Source organism: Pristis pectinata, chromosome 14 (genome assembly GCF_009764475.1).
Source record: "Pristis pectinata isolate sPriPec2 chromosome 14, sPriPec2.1.pri, whole genome shotgun sequence".
Classification (NCBI taxonomy): Eukaryota; Metazoa; Chordata; class Chondrichthyes; order Rhinopristiformes; family Pristidae; genus Pristis; species Pristis pectinata.
The window spans coordinates 46,171,806-46,189,972 of record NC_067418.1 but is presented as its reverse complement, the minus strand read 5'-3'; the positions used below and the strand labels follow the sequence as shown (position 1 = coordinate 46,189,972).

General features: G+C 45.5%; 1 protein-coding gene across 3 annotated transcripts in view; it reads right to left on the bottom strand.

The window, feature by feature from the left end:
* Positions 1-18,167, bottom strand: part of LOC127577844 (excitatory amino acid transporter 2-like) — a 107,383-nt gene that overhangs the window by 71,733 nt on the left and 17,483 nt on the right. Inside the window, exon 1 of one of the 3 annotated variants that reach the window (XM_052029451.1) lies at positions 741-1,189. The exons of the other annotated variants lie outside the window; for them this stretch is intronic. The gene's annotated coding sequence lies outside the window, so the exon portion shown is untranslated. Of the gene's footprint in view, positions 1-740; positions 1,190-18,167 lie in introns of those variants that run through there. 3 annotated transcript variants of the gene reach the window in all.

Sequence of the window (18,167 nt, the reverse complement as noted above, 5' to 3'; positions counted from 1 at the left end):
CTTCTCTCTCAGCAACATACTGCAGTGTTCACCATCTGCTATGCTCTCTGGAGTAGGGTAGAGCCACTGGATTCTGACTGAGATAGGAGAGAGAGGTCCAACCATCAGGTTCTTGAACCGACCTGCACAACCCTAACCCTACCTCAGCAATGGAACAATACAGACCACCTCTTGCACTATCATCGACTTGTCTGACTTTTTTTTTTGCACCAATGTCGTGTTTTTGCACACTTTTTTTTCTCTTCCCTGTCCTGTATAATTTATGTCCTGAGCATGCCTGTGATGTCACTGCAAGCAGGTTTTCCATTGGACCTGTATCTCACCGTACTTGTGCACATGGCAATAAACTCAACTTGACTACCACTGAACCACAGATAAAATCAGGAAGACTCCTTCTCAAACTAGTACATGTCCGTTCTCCCTGTGTGTCTGCGTGGATTTCCTCCGGGTACCCCGGTTTCCTCCCACATTCCAAAGATGTAAGGGTTAGGAAGTTGTGGGCGTGCTATGTTGGGGCCGGAAGCGTGGCGACACTTGCGGGCTGCCCCCAGAACACTACACAAAAAAAAAGCATTTCACTGTGTTTCAATATACATGTGACTAATAAAGATATCTTATCTTATCCTTGATGACACGATTGCTATGGAAACATGCATCTTATTTCTCTGTAGAAGGCCTCCTTCATACTACAGGCTGCACAACATCTGATGCTCCAAACCTTAACACCAGACAAAAGGCACCTTGTGAGGCTCCGCATCCTGGATACCACTGCGCACCCCGCCGGCGTGATCTCATCACATCGTTCCCAAGAAATGCCGGCGACACTCAGATCCTGAAAATCATGGAGGAAAAAGCACAACCGATCCTCTTCAATTGACAATTGTTCTGGGCGATGGGTTCAATGGGAAGTTCTTGAGTTTGGTGGGACGCAGTCAGAAGCTCTGCTGCTTGGTGTTAACGGAAACTTCGATACGAGGGGGAAGGAAGGCACAGCATCTCCTCAATCGGTTCTGTCCACCTGCTGAGCAGTGGAAATGATCACTATTCTTCTCCCAGTACCTTAGGACTACTCACGGGGCAGAGGGAGAGGGGAGACAATCTTACGCCGAGGAGAGCACTGCCCATCAGGGAGTTAACGGCTGCGTGAGAGGGTACAGGGAAAAAAAAACCAGAATGAAAGGAAAAATAGAAATTTCTCGGGGATCCTGAAGAAAAGCAAGAGAGCCGCTTTTCTTAAATAAATTGCAGCCGCAAACAGCAAACATAAGGAGAGCAGAAAACACAGCTTTTATTGTTCACTCCCCAGCAGGAACTAAACGGCAGATGGAGCTAAGCCAGGCGGTATGGAAACATTGCCTCATCCTCTCTTTGTTCTGGCGCTTGAATGAGACTCAAAGCAGGGTATTGTCACTCTCTCTTGGCACTGGCTTGGATGGGCACAGAGGCTGGCAATTAATGGACTCGCTCTGCTGAATGAATTATGGTAACAGCAGATCTGGTGGGGAAGTGGGAGCCCCAGCTTTCCCAGGAGCTGAATGTAACCATGCTCTGACTGAGCTACCAACCTCATGTAACAGGCTTTGCACGTGACAGCACATAGAGTTCAGAGAAAATCTTATAAACTGTGGTGAAGGAACCCTGGTTACCCCAATGACGAGCTCCTTGGATTCGTTGCCATGGCATCAAGCCTCTCTTTAACTGGACTCAGGTTTGTTTTGGGGCTACTGGGGGCGTGAGACTTCCTTACTCTTAATGCAGCGAGCACTGATCCTTCCGTGATTTCCTGGAAAAGATTGATTTATGATAATTCCGAGCTTTGGTTACGAGATGTGGTTGCGGGATGAGTTTCATTGCTTTAGAGGGGCTTGGAGGAGAAGGAAGGCGGTTGGTGTGAGGGATCTGTGCCTTCAAGCATTAGAGGTGATGCACCCAAACAGCTCCCAAGACTGCTGGAGCTGCCCGTCTCATTCCTTGTGAAGTTAAGAAAAGGGCTTGCATTTATATAGCACTGCGCTCAAACTCAAATCCTTGCAGAGCACTTTACAGCCAATTGCCTTTGAAATGTAGTCACCGTATAGCCAGCGAACCCTCACACACACAACTAAGAAATAAACGATCAGACAATCTACTTTCGCAATGTCCCGAGGGGTCAATATTAGGCAGGACATGATGAAACCTCTTCCTGTCCTTTCACTCTTTTCACTTGAGAAAGCAGTGAGTCTCGTTTCAACGTGTCAACCCAAAAGGGATTCTTCCACTTTCAGACAAATGTTAGGGCCATGAATGATCCAGAGATTTGGTCCAGGGAAGCTCATTCCAAATTTTACCACAGTGTATGTGTATTAATATTGGTACAGTAACACAGGAGGTGAAAAAGAAGTTGAACAGGATTTAAAATAGGTGAAGAGATGCAAACTGTTACCTAAAAAAATTAGCAGTGCTGTTAAAAGGAAAAAAAAGATGTGGGATCATTGGCTCCATAAACATAAGACTACAAAAGCAATTCAGTAGTTAGAGCCCAACAGGAACTGGCCATTGGTAAGACCGTGGCCAGTGAGGGTCAGCTTGCTGAGGATTTCCCCACCTACGTATTACAGTGTTGAAGTCAGCTACGATCTGGAGATCAACAGCACAGCAGGTAGTACTGCTGTCTCACCGCTCCAGCGACATGGGTTCAACCCTGACCTCGGGTGCTGCCTGCATGGAGTTTGCACGTTCTCCTTCTCACTGCGTGGGTTTGCTCCGGTTTCCTCCCGCATCCCAGAGACGTGCGGGTCGTTTAACTGAGCAATGAGCTTTGCCTCCAGTATAGGCGGGGAGGCGGGAGAATCAGGATGGAGTCGATGGCAGGTGACAATGAAGATGTTATGGGGAAATAAGTCAGGCAATGGGATTGCTCTGAGAACTGGCATAGACTCATAGGGCCGAGCCACCTTATCATTAAAAGCAAAATGTATATACGAGCTAAGCTGAGGGCTTGGTACACCTCAGTTATGGCCCGTCAATCCCATGCAGTCATAGCTGATGCTTCTGGGATACCACCCTCATTCAAACATTGTCAACAATTTGATGGAGTGCTTAAGTGAAGGCAAGTACTTGGTTTCATTATTTTAATATTTGTGAATTAGTTTATATCAATTAAATGTGCTTTTTAAATACAGGTAGTCCCCAGGTTACACAAGGGCTCCGTTCCCGAGAACTATCCATAAGTCGATTTCTGAAGTCAGAAACATTTTGTTTCCACAGCTACTCATTATCGTATTGCTCTGCATATGCTTGCCAAAATTCTGTCATTTCATCAAATTTTTACCCCAACAATACCCATAACTAAACTAATGGAATATTTACTGTGTCCTGGAATTAAGGAATACCACAAAACATTGTATTATTATAGTTTAAAAATATATGGGAGAATTTGACAGATTTCCATAAGTCAGGTCATCCGTAACCCAGGAGACCCTGTACATTTATTTTTTAGTATTTTTAAATGGTTTAATTCTGAAAGTCTGCTTCAAGTGTTGTTAAATATCACTGATAATGAGTGACAGTAGGAAAGGCCAATGAGCTGTCGAATAACCATCACGGGAATCCAGGGGCAGAGCCTCAGGATGCACCACCTGAGGCCTAGATGTCTCTCAGGGCCTGCTCGGCTTTGGGGGTCAGCCATGGCAGCCAGGTCAATAGGTCCTGCATGGCTGCAAAAGGTTAGTGGGGCTGTGGGGTTGGTAGCAAGGCATGAGAAGAGTCAAGCACAATCTGGTCCATTTTTGGGAAACCACACTATATGAACAGCACAGTTTAATGACCTTACTAGGTCAGGCAAGGTATGTAGAGCTGACAGCACAATTCAAGCAGCAGTGTACCAGATACTCAGCCTCCCTTCTGTTAGCGAGTGCACAATGGAAGGTTACACCTCACTTCTCACTCACTGCTCCTCGATGCGTGCAGTTATGTGCCTGGTCTCCTGACCGGCAGCAGGCACTCAGGGATTGAGCTCTGCACAGAGTCCATTTGCAATTCTGTCCCCTCATTGTGTTGAGGTGCAGGACTTTCTCCTCGTGAGCAACTGTGAAATAATACACCGCACTTCACACCCATCACCTTCACCTGCAAGTACCCCCACTGCTCGTCTCGGTCTCGTTCACCCTGCTCCATGTCTCACACATAGAATGCAAGTGGTAAAGCATTTGAATTCTTCAAACGCAGCTCAAGACAGCAGCTCATTATCTTCTGTCTGTAGTCTGAAGATCAAGATATAAATTTAAGTGCTTGTTTCCTGCACTAATCCTCATGGCATTGGAAGATTTCTCCACTGAGGTTTCGCTGAGCAGGGCATAACACACCACCCAACGCAGACTTGGAATGTGACAAGATTACTGACACAACAGTGAGCTCCAGCTTAACTGTCAGATGGTTTGGTGTGGGCCAGACACAGGTTGAGTGTTAATCACTTCTGTTGGCTTCAATCCGAGGCTTGGGGCGTTGGCGGGCTTCATCTGCCCACTCTCAGACTGGTATCACAGGCAGCAGCGTTCCACTGATCTCTGAGCAGACATCTAACCGTTTAGTCTCACTCACTTGCCTGCCTTCTTTCTGAGAGGGTGTGTGGAGGAAGCTCACGGTCATCCCCTGCATCACTGTCTCTGCACCGAACTATGGTCTGAAATAAGGCATCTATCATTGAGGATCTCCACCATCCGGGCCATGCCATCTTCTCACTGTCTTCATCAGGCAGGAGGTACAGAAGCCTGAAGTCCCACACCAACAGGTTCAAGAACAGAGAAACAAAGGACTGTGGATGTTGGAATTGTGACGAAAAACACGACGATGCTGGAGGAACTCAGCAGGCCAGGCAGCATCCGTGGAGAAAAGCCGGCGGTCAACGTTTCGGGTCAGGACCCTTCTTCAGGACTGAAGATAGGAAAAGGGGGAAGCCCGATACATAGGAGGGAAAAGCAGAGCAGTGATAGGTGGACAGAAGAGGGGAGGCAGGGTGGGCACAAGGTGGTGATGGGTAGATGCAGGTAAGAGATAGCGATAGGCAGGTGCGGGGGAGGAGGGGAGGGCAGACCCACCAGGGGATGGGTCAAAGGTAAGGAGGAAGAAAAGGGGGGTAGGGAAAAAAGATAGGCTGGGAATGGGAAGAAGAGGCATGGTTGAGTTCAGGACCCTTTTTCTCTTTCTTCACTGTCCTGAAGAAGGGTCCTGACCTGAAACGTTGACCACCTGCTTTTCTCCACAGATGCTGCCTGGCCTGCTGAGTTCCTCCAGCATCAGAGTGTTTTCCATCAAGTTCAGGAACAGCTACTTTCCTACAACCATCAGGTTCTTGAACCGACCTGCACAACCCTAACCCTACCTCAGCAACGGGACACCTGTGGACCACCTCTTGCACTGCCACAGGCTTGTCTTTGACTGTCTTTTTTTGGTACTCAGATCTTGTTTTTGCACACTTTTTCCCCCTCCCTCTTCACTGTCTTGCATAATTTATGTATAATTCATGTATGATTTATATTCTGTGTGTTGTTTGTCTATGTGCCTGTGATGTTGCCCCAAGTTTTTCCATTGTACCTGTACCTCCCCGTACTTGTGCACGTGCCAATAAACTCAATTTGACTTATAAGAGATACAGCATGAAACAGACCCCTCAGCCCACCGAGTCCGCACTGACCATCGACTACCCATTTACACTAACCCTACACAAATCCCATTGTATTCTCCCCACGTTCCCGAAAACTCCCCCCAGATTCTACCACTCACCTACATACGGGGGGGGGGGGGGGGGGGGTGGTGGTGGTGGTGGTGGTGCTGGAATTGACCAATTAATCCAACAAACTGGAAAGTTTCAGGGATGTGGGAGGGAACCAGAGCATCCGGACAAAACCCACGTGGTCACGGGGAGAGTGTGCAAACTTCACACAGACAGCACCCAAGGTCAGGACTGAACCCAGGTCTCTGGAGCTGTGAGGCAGCAGCTCTACCAGTTGTGCCTTTAAGGAGCTCAGTGATATTACATTCGAGATAGTCTTTTGCCCCCAAAGCTATGATGGTTTACACACAACCAATATAACATCAGGAAAAGACAGCAAAAAAAACCTTCCACATATCAAAATATAGAACTGATCATCCAGGAATGAATTAAACTCACTCATTACTCTTGACATACAGCTGACCTCATGGGCACCACAGATTAAGGATGTGCCATTTATATATAGTAAAGCCATTAATGTTAAGATGAGGATAATCACAGTTGGACTGCAGACAGAGCTTGTCTGATATTTACAGGGATTTGGGTTTGAGTTCAGGACTGCCAAGCTCTTTATCAACAAGATAAAAATAATATGCACGTCTGGGGAAAAAAAAAATTGGGTAAAAACCATCCTAAGGCCCAGTGAACAAGGAGCAGAAAGGGGGTTAGGGAGATAATGTACCATCAGAGGTAATGTTATCTGGATCAGACATCACACTGGCTGCTGCAAGATGTAAAAGGCCTTATGAATGGCATTCCAAACATGAGCGGGAGCGGTCTCTCTGGTGACCCAGCTAGTATTCATGCTTTGATCAACATCCATTTGATTATCTGGTCGTTAGCCATTTGCCTCTGGGGGAGTTTGCTGGGTGCAAATTGCCTGCATTGCAACAGTGAATGCACCTCCTGAGTAATGGCTGGTCTGGAATATCATAAAGAGCTCAATAGAAATGCAAATCTTCCTTTCTTTGGTCAAAGGGAACGATTTCAAGGAGGCTTTTGTAAAGAGGCATTGATGAAGTGGCATCTATAAAACACCATTTTTGGGAAGTGGGTATAGTTGGCAAGACCTGCTTTCATTGGCAATATCTCCTTGTCACTGAGATGGTGGCAGGTGGTCTTCTCCAGTGTGTGTGGTCAAGGTGCTCCCACAGTGCTGTTGAGTTGGGATTTCCACTATCTTGACGTGGTGATGGAGTAGTAGAAGTAAATTTCCAAGTCAAGATGTTGTGTGAGTTTGAAGGGATTGTATTCTATGGAAATTCCAGGGCACAAGGGTGGGACTAAGGTGGAGTGAAGGTGTGGGTACACACTCATTTAATACTGAAGACATACGAAGGAAGATAACTGGTTTTCACTTCACAATACAATGACCAATAGAAGATCAACTCCACAAACACCTTGGAGGTATGTCATCCATCACTGCGGTAAGAATTCAATGGACCGCTGGATAACAAGTAGTAATCAATTCACAGGGAGAATCCCATTGGCTTTCCATGGTTGAAAGGCAAGGTGTTAGAATATAGAACAGTACAGCACAGGAATAGGCCCACAAAGTTGTGCTTACCTAATTAAACTAGTAATTAAAAAGCCTAACTAAAACTAGTCCCTTCTGCCTACACAAGTCCATATCCTTCCATTCTCTACATATTCGTGTGCCTATCCAAAAGCCTCTTAAATGCTGCTATTGTATCTGCCTCCACCACTGCCCCTGGCAGCGCATTCCAGGCACCCACCACTCTGTGTAAAAAAAAACGTGTCCCATACATCTCCTTTGAACTTACCCCCTCTCACTTTAAATGCATGCCCTCTAGTATTAGACATTTCGACCCTGGGAGAAAGATACCGGCTGTCTACTCTATGCCTCTCAATCTTATAAACCTTCTATCAGGTCTCCCCTCAGCCTCTGCCACTCCAGAGAAAACAACCCAAGTTTGTCCAACCTGTCCTTACAGCACATGTCCTCTAATCCAGGCAGCATAAACCTCTTCTGCACCCTCTCCAAAGCCTCCACATCCTTCCTCTAATGGGGTGACCAGAATTGAAAGCAATACTCCAGATGCGGCCTAATACTGCAAAATAACTTCCTGACTCTTGAATTCAGTGTCTTGACTAATAAAGTCAAGCATGCCACACGCCTTCTTTACCACCCTATTAACTTGGTGCAGCCACTTTCAGGGAGTCATGGACTTGGACCCCATGATCCCTCTACACATCAATGCTGTTAAGGGTCCTGCCATTAACAGAGTACTGTCCCTTTACATTTGATGTCCCAACGTGCAACACCTCACACTTGGCTGGAGTGTGAGGCTAACACACTTAAGCTAACACACTTGTTCGCTCAGTCCTTTGCCTCAAGGAGCATGGCCTAATGAAACCTGGACCAAGGACAAGCTTCTTGCGGCCATGGGCAGATGGCTGCGACAGTTGTCCTCGAGGTCCAGCTTGTGTCTCCCTCATTACTCCAGAAATACAAGGAAGGTCTCAGTAAACAGGAGAATCTGAAAGCAGTTGAAGGAATCTGATTTTGGGATCATCCCTCACCCAAGGACTGTGACTCTTGACTCCAGACACCACAGCAAAAGGAAATATCATCCCTGCATCTACTCTGTCAAGCCTTGGTATGTTTCGATGAGATCTCCCATCATTCCTCTGAAGAGGATAGGTCCAAATTACTTAATCTCTCTGCATGCAACAAATTCTCCTTTCCCAGGAATCAATCCTGTGAATGTTTGTGGAACTCCCTCTATCATGTATATCCCTGCAAATATATACAGGGGAAAACCAGACCTGTGCACAATATTCCAGCTGCAATCTTAGACGGACATATGTGATCCAGCCTGCACTTTTTTCTCCACCCCCCCCCCCCCCCCCCCCCCCCACTGTTCATTGGCTGAGTGTGACACCAAGCAGCCAATAATGTGCAGAATCCACTCCTACACATCAAAATGGGGAGGAGTGTTATGGCAGGAGGAGGTGTTTAGTTCTAGCACTAACGCTGGGCTGTTGGAGGACAGCATGAGAGAAACAGTGGTCTGTGCGGTTTCAGGTGTTGCACTGATGGCCTGCAGGAGAGGAGGTGAGATGTTACTTCCGGCAAGAGGCCCTCTGAGTGCACACAGCAATCCATCTACAACCTTCTGCATTCTGCTATTGCTTTCCCTTGCATTACCTCAATGCACTGATGTGAAGAAGTGATCTGTATGGACGGCATGCAAAACAACTTTTTTCACCATACCTCAGTACACGTGACAATAATAAACCAATTTACCTAGCCGTCCACACCAGCTTGCAAGAACAGTCGGGGTAAATAGCCCTGCAGGGAAATGCACGGAGTCAAGTAACTTCACACAAGTGGTCTTACTTCCCTCAGGCATTACTCAATACAATATACAGAAGACAGCCTACCAACAATATGTCAACCAAGACATACACCCAATAATCTGATGCCCCACCATGCTTTTTTAGTTAGCACTATTGCAAATTTCACAATATTTCACAACTCACAGCTTCCGCACTCGACCGGTTACCCAGGAGATACGAGACCCCGCAGATGCTGGAGCAACAAGCAACCTGCTGGAGGAACTTAGTGGGTCGAGCAGCATCAGTGAGAGGAAAGGAATTGTCGACATTTCAGGTTGAAACCCCGCATCAGGACCCGAAACATTGACAATTCCTTCCCCCCCCCCCCCCCCCACCCTGCAGATGCTTCTCGATCAGCTGAGTTCCTCCAGCAGATTGTTTGTAGCGTTCGGCCAGTTACCCATATGGTCCAAACCGAGACGATCACATTCACTGATACACCTCCATCTGGCTTGCTGGACAAGACTGGGTGCAGAGGTTAACAGAAGTAGACATGCTCATTGCTTGTTCTAATCTCAATGTAGGACACACAACATAAATAGGAGGAGTGGACCATTCAGCCTCTTGTGTCTGCTGTGCTATTTAATAAGGATCATTGCTGATCTTCTACCTTAGAGCCACTTTCTTGACTCCCTTAATATCCATAAATCTGGTGTTCTGACTTGAATATAGCAACTGAACTTCCACAGCCACCTTGAGTAGAGAAGTTCAAGATTCACTACTCCGTCTTTGTCTTGAGGATAGGTTAAGCAAGCTAGGGCTTTTCCCTTTGGAGAGGAGGAGGATGAGTGGTGACTTGATAGAGGTGTACAAGATGACAAGAGGCATAGATGGAGTGGACAGTCAGAGAATTTCTCAGGGCAAAAATGGCTAACACGAGGGAGCATAATTTTAAGGTGACCTGGAGGAAGGTTTTGGGGTGGGGGGGGATGTCAGAGGCAAGATTTTTTTTTGTTTTTACACAGAGAGTGGTGGGTGCATGGAACACACTGCTGGCAGAGGTAGTGGAGGCAGATACATTAGGGACATTTAGGATACTCTTAGATAGGCACATGAATGATAGAAAAATGGAGGGCTATGTGGTAGAAACTGTTTAGATAGATCTTAGAACAGGATAAAATGTCGGCACAACATCGTGGGCCAAAGGGCCTGTACTGTGCTGTAATGTTCTACGTCGTGTGTGTGAAGAACTTTCTATTCATCTCAGTCCTGACTGGTCATCCCTTTACTTTGGGACTGTGGACTCTTGACTCCAGACACCACAGCAAAGGAAACATCATCCTTGCATCTACTCTGTCAAGCCTTTGTAAGTTTTGATGAGATCTCCCTTTATTCCTCTGAAGAGAATAGGTCCAAATGACTTAATCTCTCTGTTCTCCTTTCCCAGGAATCAATCCTGAGTCTTTGTGGAACTCCCTCCATCACAAATATCCCTGCAAATATACACAGGGGAAAACCAGACCTGCACATAATATTCCAGCCGCAATATTATCAGGACCCTACAGAATTGCAAGGAGATGTCTTTAGCCTCATCTTCAAATCCTCTTGCAATAATGACCAAACATACCATTTGCCTTTCTAGTTCATTAACTTTCAGTGATTAGTGGCCACAGACACCCATGACCCCTTGAACACCAATCCTTTTCTGTCCCTCACCATTTAAATCATACTTTTTTTTAAAAAACACCAAAGTGGATGAATTTACATGTTTCCACATCATACTCCATCTGCCATCTTACTGCCCATTCACTACATCTCCTCTCTGCACCAGCCTCACAACTGACAGCCACCCAACTCTGCATCAGCAACACACCCGGAGATCTCACACTTGGTATCTTCATCCAAATCATTGACAGAGATATGAACTGTTGGGGTCCCAGTACTGACCCGTGTGGAGCCTCACTAATTAAAGAATCCCAACTGGAAAACGACTCTTTCCTTTCTAGTCGGTTTTGTTTTTGTTGATACTCAATCTACACCAATGTATTACTCCAATCCATGGGGCCTCGTTTCATTCAATAATTTCTCCTGTGGCACCTTTTTGAAGGGCTTCTCAATATCTAACTTGCATATCCACTGGTTTCCCCTTATCTATTCTAGTTACAAACTCAAAAAAAAAGATTTGTTCAACATGATTTCCCTTTCATAATTCCATGTCAGCTCTCCCCAATCCTGTCTTCATTTTCAAAGTGCCCTGTTACCACGTGCTCAACATTACTGGGACACCTCTTGCTGAGGTGACCCCTGACAAGGCTGAAACAGATCGATTGTTGACTTCAGGAAGGGGAGGGAGGGCAAACATGCGCCAGTCAACACTGGAGGATCGGCAGTGGAGAGGGTCAGCAGCTTTAAATTCCTGGGCATTGACACATGGGATGATCTGTCCTGGGCCCAGCACATAGATGAAATCACAGGGAAGGCACACCAGCATCTTTACTTTGAGGTTAAGGAGGTTCGGCTTGTCACTGAACACTAACAAACTTCTACAGATGTACTGTTGAAAGTGTCCTGACTGGTTGCATCATGGTCTGGTACAGCAATGTGCAGGAACGCAAGAAGCTGCAGAGAGTAGTGGACTCAGCCCAATACATCACGAGCACATCCCTCCCCACCATCAGTGGTATCTACATGAGGCGCTGTCTCAAAAAGGCAATATGCAAAGATCGCCACCATCTGGGCCATGCCATCTTCTCGCAGCTACCATCAGTAGGACTTCAACCTGAAGTCCCACAACACCAGGTTCAGGAACAGCTACTTCCCTTCAACCATTCGGTTCTTGAACCAACCGGCACAACCCTAATCACTACAGTATAGCAAAACTGTGACCACTTTGGCCAGTTTGCACTGAAATTGACTTTTTTTTTTAAAATGTTCTATTTATGTTGTAAAAATTGTGTCTAATTTATGTTTAATTTATGTTTTCCTTGTGAATGCTGCCAATACAACACTGTGCCTGTGATGATGCTGCAAGTTTTTCATTATACTTTCGTATACGTGTACTTGTGCATATAGCAACAAACTTAACTTGTCATTTCACCATAACTAAAGAATTGTTTCTGTAAATATTTCTACACAAGCCCACGCAAAATATTCTGATCCATGCTGATGTGCCATTGGTGGAGGGGAGTGAGTCAACCAGGAAGTGAATGTGATACTGGAAGAAATGTGTGTTCACGGTCAGTGAGCAAATCGATAGATCACATTTGAAAGCAACAAAACTATAGTACAGGCTGTAGACTAATGTTTCAGTACTCTCCTCCCTCCCTAACTGCCCCATTAACCCATTGATTATATACAACCTATCCCTAGGACAATCCTGACCTCACCCTATCAAAGGCATTCTCTCTGTCCTACCTATCTCTCCCCCACCCTCCTTGCAGCTTGGTACTAACTTCTTTTCCCTCTTTCCCAGATATTCACCCTGAAACGTTGGTTCTGTTTCTCTCTCCCCACAGATACCACCTGACCTGCCGAGAGTTTCCAGCATTTTCGGCCTTTAGTATTGACTGAAGTGAGGATGTTGATGGGCTGGACTGTACACAGGGACACAATTGCCTGTCTGAAAGGCTGCATCACACAAAGGGGCATGGGAACCTCAGCCCCAGTCTTGCGTAGGGCTTTGAGTAGTGCCTGGACCCTGACATTCCCAGCAGGGAAGTGGGTCGGGACCTTTACAAAGCATAGAGTTAACTGCTCTGCAGCACTGACAGACTTCACCAACAAATGTCGTAGCAGCAAAAGCTTAGATCTCTGTCAGACAAGCTCAGAGCAGAAGGTCGTGATGTGTTACTGCAATCTGTCCTCAGATTACATGTGTTGTTGAGGCACCGTAACCAGGAGAGAGGCAGGGGCTGTGCTGGGTACAAATTGGTCACTGTTGAAACTTCCCACTGCTGCTCTACTAGTGTCCTTGTTCTGGCCACTCAGCCAGCCAGCTATGGTTGGGATTTGTGTTCAAGCAGACATTGGGATGATCAGCAACAGTCCTTTACTGTTAATCACCCTTGAGATGTGAGCATCAATGTGAGGCAGTGTCTGCTCCGTCTCGAGGATTGGGAGGAGGCTACCTCCTGATCTGCTGTAGTCCATCTCTGGTGCTGTTAGATCCTCGATATCATGCGGTGCTGAGGTATGGATGGTTGAAAGCTTCAAGTTCCGAGGTGTAAATATCACCAAGCTTGTCCTGGTCCAACCACATCGATGCCATGGCCAAGAAAGCTCACCAGCACCCGTACTTCCTCAGAAGGCTAAGGAAAATTGGCATGTCCCCATTGACACTCAGATTTTTTTTAGTTGCACCTTAGAAAACATCCTCTCCGGATGCATCATGGATTGGTACGACAACTGCTCTGCCCAAGACTGTAAGACACTACAGAGAGTTGTGGACACAGCTCAGCATATCACAAAAACCAGCCTCTCCTCACTGCCTCGGTAAAGCAGCCAGCATAATCAGAGACCTCACCCACCTGGGACAGTCTCTCTTCTCCCCTCTTCCAGCAGGCAGAAACAAAAGCTTGAAAGCACGTACCACCAGGCTCAAGGACAGCTTCTACCCCACTGTTATAAGACTCTCAAATGGACCTCTAGTATGACAAAGATGAACTCCTGACCTCACAATCTACCTCATCATGGTCCTTGCACCTTTTGTCTACCTGCATTGTACTTTCTCTGTAACTGCAACATAACACTATTCTGCATTCTATTTTTGCTTTTCCCTTGTACTGCCTTGATGCACTGATGTGACGAAATGATCTGTATGGATGGCATGCAAAACAAAGCTTTTCACTGCATCTCGATACATGTGACAATGATAAACCAATTGATGAAAGGGCGTCAATCTGAAACACTAACTGTGTCGCTCACTACAGATATTATCTGGCCTACAGAGTAACCCCAGCAGAAAATCAAAATTGAAGATGCTGGAAATCTGAAACATAATCAGAAAATGCTGGAAACACTCAGCAGGTCAGGCAGCATCTGTGGAGAGAGATACAATTAATATTTCAGGTCTGAGATCCTTTATCAGAAATGGGAAAGAGAGAAAATGAGTTATTATCCGCAGGACTTTGTTTTTTATTTCAGGTTTCCAAGTTTTTTTTTTAAAACTTTCTGAAACTTTCCAAATACTCTACCCCAGTGCAAAACCCACAGGGGCCCTATAATTCACACATTGAAAGAATGGAGATGTTTACCAGGTAAACTGCATTAGTGCAGTGGAGTGCAAGGGCAAAAATTCTTGAAATGAGACTGAGTGATTGAGGAAGGCAGGCTTCCTAGAAGGTTGCTCAAAATATTTTTCCCCAATAGACAATCTATGTCCCAATAGGCTTGGGCCTTGCAATCAGAGATCAGGAGGTGACTCATGGTCATAATTGTTTTTGAAAGTCCTGTTGCGCCATCTCTCAGCATGCAGTCCAGATCGTTTTGCAGTTCTGGACTGCATGCCGAGAGATGGGTTTGAGAGAGAAATTATGGATGGATTTAATAAAGTCTAAGTTACTAAGTCTAATATTTTCATGGATGATGGCCATATCTATGGGTGTGTCTGCTGAAAACGCCAAGCAGATCTGGCCACGACAGCACATCGGTGTAAACGCAATATATGGACTATTGGCAGGAAGGATAACAGTTCAGGTCACGTGAGGGTACTTGGTGTGAAGAGCAGCAATAACAAGAAACTCTCCCCCCCCCCCCCCCATTGCCATGGGAACCATTCAGCTCAAGTTTAGAACTGAAGCATGCTTTAATTAGTGAAGGCAAGGGCAGGAAGTATGTGAGGTTAGACGGAACACAACGAAACAAAATAGTGGCAGTTGAGCAGAGTCCCAACTGAAAGGAAACAATTGCTGTACAAAACCACAGGTTTGCACAACAGTGAGATGATGTGCAATGTGGGGAACAGATTGAATACCAGATACACCACTTGCAGTGGTTAAAATATGGGATTCAAATAAGGTTTATGCATATGGAAAATGAGCCTTTTACCCCTCAGTGCCTGTGTACAAATATATAACTACGTCATTATATATATAAAAAATATAATTGAAACGTTGAAATGAACACTAACACAGCATCCTACCGTTCTGTCAATGGGTGGGACACATCATCAGGTGTTTAGTTAGATGTCACTGGTGAGAACTCGAAGGGCTCGTTCTGGCAAGGCTCGAAAAAAGCTAGGGCAAATGCAACGCATGGTCCTTTCTAAGGGTAGAAGCGAGCTGATTATGTTAACCCTACCAGGATGGGATTGGTTTGGACGAATTCAGCTGGGATTAGTAAATGCATAACAGTCAGAGCTGAACAGGGTCTAAGCAATGGATTGATGTGGTGAAGGATTGATAAGACCCGTGTAATAAACAGGATGTCAGATGGATCTATTGCATGCCCTTTGCATTGGCACTGAAGAACTAAGTAAGCTTGAGCAGCAGGAGGTCTGGTGAAAGAGACACTCCATGAATGGGCACCGCCCATTGTAGCAGTTCCCAAGGCACATAAAACCATCCAGCTCTTGCAAAGATTGTAAAGTTGCTGAGTACTCCAATGCACGTACCCTCCAACTGCTCAATCCCACTGGAGAATCTGCAAATAAATCATCCCAGTATAGAAATGTTTCAAGTAGCCCACTGCATCACTGACATTCTCCACAAAATCCAGCCTACGTTCCAGTGCAGAGACCCACCAATTAATTAGTGTACAGGGACTCTACAAATAATCCATCGCAGTGTCAATATTTTTCAAATAATCTGTCCCACTGCTCTGCTTGAGAAACTGCAGGGGACACAGCTCAGCACATCATGGAAACCAGCCTCCCCTCCGTGGACTCTGTCTTTACTTCTCACTGCCTCGGTGAAGCAGCCAGCATAATCAAAGACCGCTCTCACCCAAGACATTCTCCCTTCTCCTCCCTCCCATCAGGCAGAAGATACAAAAGCCTGAAAGCACATACCACCAGGCTCAAGGACAGCTTCTATCCCACTGTTACAAGACTATCGAACTGTTCCTTGTACTATAAGAAGGACCCTTGACCTGACAATCTACCTTGTTGTGACCTTGCACCTTATTGTCTACCTGCACTGCACTTTCTCTGCAGCTGTGGCACTTTACTCTGCGTTCTGTATTTTTTTTTTACCTTGTTCTACCTCAATGCACTGTGTAATGAATTGACCTGTACGATCGGTATGCAAGACAAGTTTTTCACTGTACCTCGGTACAAGTGACAGTAATAAACCAATACCAATACCATCCTAGAATTCATCTTACTCCAGAGATATGAAATTTCTATTACGGCAGAAAACTCTCCAAGTAATCCAAGTACTCAGACCGACCATATAATCTATCCCTTGTACACATACACTCCAAATTATTAACAACTGTTATATAACACATTAATTTACAACACAGGAGGCTTTTTGGCCTATCAAGCCTATGCTAGCATCAACCCCATTCCTTTTCCTTATTCGACAATAGCTTCAAATGTCTTCTCTCTCACACACCAATCCACTCCGTTACAATTCTTTTGCTGCTTATCCACACTAAAGGTGTCATTTTACACAGCCCATTAATCTACCCAAACACCTTTGGGAAACCAGAGCACCCACGCTGTCACAGGGAGAACATGCAAACTCCACACAGACAGAACTGGGAGCCAGGATCGAATCTGGGTCCTTAGTTCTGTAAGCAGTGTTAACAGCTGCCTCACATTCTGACTCAGAAAAGTAGAAGGTATTTTGCAGAAACATCATTAAATAAAATTTTAACAGTAAGACAAATAAGGAGGTCATAAGACAAAGCAACCAAAGCCTCGTCAAAGTGGAAGGTGTTAAGAAGCATCTTAAACAAGGAGAGTTAGATACGTAAAAGTTAACAAAGGCAATTCCAGGGCATGAAGCCTGAACAGCGGAAATGGTGATCTCCAAAGCAGAGGAACGAAAGCAGGGATGCTTGGGAGGACAGGTTACAGGATTGGAGGAAGTTACAGAGACTAAAACAGACAGGGTTCTGGAGGATTTGAGCACAAATCCGAGAGGGGATGACGAGATAACACTATTTCACAAGCTCACGTATGAAAACTGACACTGTATTTTCAGATAAACCAATACCAAGTGAGATTGCTGGAAGTTTAAGAATATGTGTAAGGTAAAGTGCTGAACAGAACAATGAGGGAAGGCGGCGAATGGAATGGCAGTTTGAAGTACATCTAGAGAGGGCACAAAGTGGGAAAATACCAACTCCATGGAAACCCATGGCTAAGGAAGCGATTTTATTGTCACAATGTTGGAATTATTCAGATGGCTCTGAGGGGAATTAAATGTTCTTAATTTATTATTCGATCATTGTGTCAATTTGGAAGGTATTTAGGAAGACAATATAAGAACCAAACACCAGTCCCAAAGGAAAAAAAAAGAGGAGCTCGTCATCCTTGGAGAACAACCTCAACTTCAGATCAGGGAAATGTCAAAGGAGAATGTTGGAGACCAACTTGTTGACATCAGGTTAGGGTCAGGTCTCTGCTGGCCCTCCAGATAATCTACAGGTACCCTTTCGGAGCAGCAAGTCGATTGCACAGGAATGCAAGAAGCTGCAGGGAGTAGTGGGCTCAGCCCAATACATCACGGGCACATCCCTCCCCACCATCAGTGATATCCATGGGAGATTCTACCTCAGAAAAGCAACATCAATTATTAAAGATTCCCACCATCCAGGTCATGCCATCTTCTCACAGCTACCATTGGTAGGACTTCAACCTGAAGTCCCACACTACCAGGTTCAGGAACAGCTACTTCCCTTCAACTGTTCAGTTCTTGAACCAACCGGCACAACCCTGAACACTACTTCTGTAGAGCAACAGCATGACCACTTTGCACTACAATGAACTTTTTATTGTTCTAGTTGTGAACTCTCTTGTAAAAAAAATGAGCATAATTTAGGTTTAATTTATGTTTTTCATGAATGAAGTGCATCTGATGCTGTGTGCCTGTGATACTGTTGCAAGTAAGATTTACATTGCACCTGTGCATACGTGTACGTGCACATGACAATGAATTTGACTTTAGTG